General features: G+C 41.6%; 1 long non-coding RNA gene across 1 annotated transcript; it reads left to right on the forward strand.

Annotated features, from left to right (window-relative positions):
• Positions 1-284: 284 nt before the first annotated feature.
• On the forward strand, positions 285-4,347 carry LOC118350440 (uncharacterized). Its single transcript, XR_004804243.2, has 2 exons — positions 285-354; positions 4,072-4,347. It is a non-coding gene; the product is annotated as an uncharacterized LOC118350440 (long non-coding RNA).
• Positions 4,348-4,658: the final 311 nt, after the last annotated feature.

Here is a 4,658-nt window from a genome sequence, read left to right on the forward strand (position 1 = left end):
TCTAGCATCAGTGAGGATAGGAGGATTATACACTGGTCAGGAGGCAGCATTTTACCTCCTGACTTCACATTTGATGGTAATTGCTGTAACAAACAGCAAGGTCTAAGTGGTCCTCAGGATATCTTAATCCACAGAGATCTGTGGCACTGGCTAATCCATGGCATTTTAGAGGGGAAATAGATGGGCAATAAAGGTATTTCCTCATTCATACAACTAGAAAAAGTGTTTAAGGGCTAAAAATTAAGTCTGATGTCAGTATTATAATGAAAGTCTATGCAATTTTCAGGTCTCAGCCATAGGTAATATTTAAGGAGAAGGAGTCTTCTTGAGCAAAGGCCTACAATATCATCAAAAGTAAGTATTTCTCTAATTCTTTAAAAGGATAGAGAGCCATTTTAGGGTTTTACACTAGCTACAGACTGAAAGTGTCAGGGAAATCCAAACATCATGATGGGCTTCATATTAGCATTAGGTTTATGAAAACCAGAGATAGAGTCCTAGTTCACATTCATGCCGCAGTGAGGTCAGTGGTTCAGCAAGTTCATCCTGTTTTTCCACAGTTCCTTGAGTGAAGGATTTTGATAGAATAGTTTATTAACTCATTTTGGCTCATTGACCAGTAAGAGATATGAAGGTAGGGAAGACAAGGCCAAGTAGAATTCCCTGAAATTGTATCACCATCTTAAACATTTGGATATTGGGATGGGTTATAAAGAACACAGCTTCGCTGGAGGGATTAGAGTGATTAGTACCAAACACCTTGTTTGTTTGTAGGGGCAACGGTTTGTTATCACTCCATTTTTCTGATCCTTACAAAAGCCAGATAAATTTAAAATGCCTGTTATCAGCCACATCTAAGTAATATAGATCTAATCACAGCTGGTGTGCCAAATGTTTATGGGACATCAGCATAACTGACACTTGTATGTAGCTATTAATATGTAAAATGCTCATCTTTTCATGACAGGCTTCTGAAAAAATGCAAACTGTTGCCACAAGACAATGTCTTTTTTTCATGCTGTTACAACAGCTGGGATGGACAGAAATCTTGACATCCTCCAGAACACTGGTCTACTGTCTTGGTAACAATGCTAACTGGACCCAGTGAACAGGAGTAGCCCTATAAAGGCAGATAAGCCCTATAAAGACATGAGATTACTACATTAGTAAGTCCTAAGGGGTATAATACTCTGGAGGCAAGCTGGAATATCCTTCCTAAGGTAAAATACAACTCTTTTATTTTGACCACCTACTACTAAGAAGCACAGCACTTAGATTTGAGAGATCACATACACTATTCTTAGCTTTCCTCCCCATTTCTGTGACACAGATAGCATATGCCACACCCTTGGGAATATTGCTTTAATCCATTTCTTGGGTCCTTGAAGGTTCTAGTTTTGAAGGAGGCTGAGAGAAATAGGGTGTACATTATGTTCAGTCTAATACAATTTGGGCCAAATTAACATGCAATCCCAGTGGTGTTAGAGCTCTCAAGGGCAGATAGGCATGCTATGCATGGTCTTTGGGAAGCCCAAATAACAATTGCAGCACTGGTGCCTTGAGTTCTAAGATCATGCCATCGACAACAGAAAAGCAGTTCCTGGATCCTCTCAGAGCCTGAGAACTGACAAGATATCAAAAGACTGACTGAACTGCCAGTCAAACACTTGATCACATCCACTAAGTCTATCTTAGGATGGAAATTGGCCTTTTGAGATGGGGCCCAAACAGGTCTGGGCGGGAAGAGGTGGGGTGCATGTTGTCCTTTCTTCTCACGCCAAGGTAAGGAGAGTTGGGAGAATAGAAGGGGTCTACTCTTACAACATGGCTCAACTAGACGATTTTTATTTCAGATTTAAAAGGTTTTTAAAATATCAATAAATGGAATGAAAAATATCTAGTTGATTTCCAAAGAGGCAGGCATGGAGAAATATTTGGTAACCTCTGAATACTTGTGTCTTTAGTCAAGATCATTTGACTCACTGGACCACAATCTCCCGTCTATTAAGCTCCTGGGGCTTATCACTACTTAAGAATTTTTATTGGTTGGTCAAATCAGATGAGATTCTATACTATAGCAGTAGGGAGATAAAGGACAGATAGACAAGTTTTATGAAGTGGGCAGAAGTCAGTTATGTATTGTTTTGGTGGATTCTAGCCCCTCATCCACAGCAGCAATGGGATTCTCTGTCAGGGATTGTCAAAGGCTGGGCAGAAAGAATGAGAGGTGTGGAAGGGGGAATACATAGTCTCCTCTCATTGGATTGACAGTGGACATCAATCCAGTCTAGTAAGCCCACTTTGGGGCTTTCTCTCCACAGAGAAATGAACAGATAATTTCTCTGGTGAGCAATTCCATGTTAGCCAGGGGCTGGAAGAGACTGGGAGACTAGATAGACCTAGTTTAATACCTCCTCCATGAGTAATAAGAGTAGAGGAGGTTAATCTGGCAGGAATATAGTCCTAGTAAAGAGGAAAGCAGGACTTTAGAAGGTGGCCTGCGTCCATCCTGATGAGTTTTCTAGATAAAAGGCATAGATCCATTCTTGCAGTGTTCTACCTTCCCCATCAGTAAGGGTCAACTGTTGAGCAATATTTCCCTGGTTCCTAACAAACTAGCTTCTAGCTGAGGTTCGTCCAGGAGGCAGCACTGGGGTAAGGGAGGAAAGCCGGAAAGCAGCCAGTGCCTTTCTTTACCTCTTATCTGTTTTGGGTGGCATCTGCCCACTTCCCATCTCTGGTTCTAGTTCCCACTGGAATTGTGCCCCTTGGGCTCTGGTAATACCACCTCTACCCATTGCCCCTCCTGCCACAGAGATGGTAGAGACTTCCTCTGCTACTAAACTGAGGGGCCTCAAATTTCCCATTTGGCTTTTCAGCCCTTATAACAGCTTTACTATGATGAACTAAATAGGATTCCTCATTATCACCTTGTGAATCAGGTATAGTCTTTGGTATGTTTTCTTGGCTGGACTCTGATGGATATGAAGTACAGGGTCAGAGTACACAGCATGTTTTGAGACAAACCAGTAGGTTGTTGGACACTGTCCAAGCCAGTCTATAGCTCCTGCACTTTGTACATTCTTGAATCTTTTTGGAAGATCATGGTATTATTTGTGGTTTAGTCTCAGACTCCAACTCATGGGCTTTGATTAATATGATTTTTTGGATGTAAGCCTTGGTAACTCTTTGGTCCTAACTCTGATCTTTGGCTACCAGAATCAGGCTTGGTTATGCATACTCAGACCAGGCCTTGCCCTGTCCACTTGTATATTATGTTCTATTCATTCCAGTGATTTCTCAAATCTCAGCATGCTGATAGTATGTATCTAGTGTACATCACTGTAGATCCTATAATACTTGATACATACTTGGTATGCTGATAGCTAAGCTCAAATGCACCCTAGACTGATCTGCGTGTTGCCTAGGGAGAATGCTTTTCACAATTCTACTCACCTAGAGACTGGAGACCAGCCCACGAAGTCTGAAAATAGGCAACTATTGGCTTCCCAAATGTGTGTGTGTGTGTGTGGGGGGGGGGACGTAAACCTAGAGGCAGGCCTTAATTGAAAACATTGGAAATGCCAGCCTTGGAGACTCTTTCATCCATCTGCTGGGTCCGAGGAGAGAAGGTGGCAACCCTCATCCAAGAAACCGAGAATAAGGAAAGGTCTATGGGGGTGGGGGGCATCAGGTTTATTGTTTGATCTTTGGATCTGTCAAAAGACCAATTTTCTAGGGCTTTGAAAAAATTAAGGCCCATCTTCCAACGGAAAGTCCCACCTTCCCAAAGATCTCAAATTCTTGAGGGACAGGAATTTACTCACTATTTAAAGTACAGAGAAAAAGTCCTTGGAATTTGGTGGCTTAAGATACCCATTTCCTCTGAAGTGGTTAATCTAGGATATAGGAGCTCAGTATATAAGGACATCTCCCCAAGGATCTTGAAAGCACAAATGCAAGTCCACACATGTAGTATATAAGAGGTTAGGTTTCAGAAAAGGAAAGGTTAGGGGAAAAGCCTTACTCAAATATTATGTATCAGTGAGAATTTCCCAAAATTTCATTCAGGGACAGGACTATTTAACTACTGAAGTCAGAAGTTGATGGTATCTAGCCATCTGCAAAGATGTGATACCAGAGCCTAGATCCTCCATAGAAGACTTTGTCCACGGAACCACATGATTCAAAGGCAAGTATAAGAAGCTATTTGTCTCCCACCCAGACTTCCACCCAGCATTCAGACAAACAAATGCATAGCCAAGTGAACTACTTCCCCAGGACATCTGCTTCACGGATTCCAAAGATCTTGGACATCTGGTTAATAAAATATGTAATGGAACCTCATCTTACTACAGCTTCTATGTTAGTCTTTTCTCCATTTACAGGGCAAGTTGAGGAGTCTGGACTCAATCCATTCTAACAATCCCTTCCATCCAACTGATTTTGGTGGTGCCTACCCCACACTGCATGGGGAAATATTTTGTCATCTGTGAAATCTCCCTCGGAAGGCCACTTGAAACTGTCCAAGTCATCACAGCATTTTAGGTTCACTGACTAATCATTCTTAAACAAGCATGGCTTTCTTTAAGAAGTCTCAGATCAGTGTAAGAAGAAAACACAGGTTAGGATCCTCTAGGACCTTTTAATATTCATAT

Source organism: Canis lupus, chromosome 12 (assembly GCF_003254725.2).
Source record: "Canis lupus dingo isolate Sandy chromosome 12, ASM325472v2, whole genome shotgun sequence".
Lineage (NCBI taxonomy): Eukaryota > Metazoa > Chordata > Mammalia > Carnivora > Canidae > Canis > Canis lupus.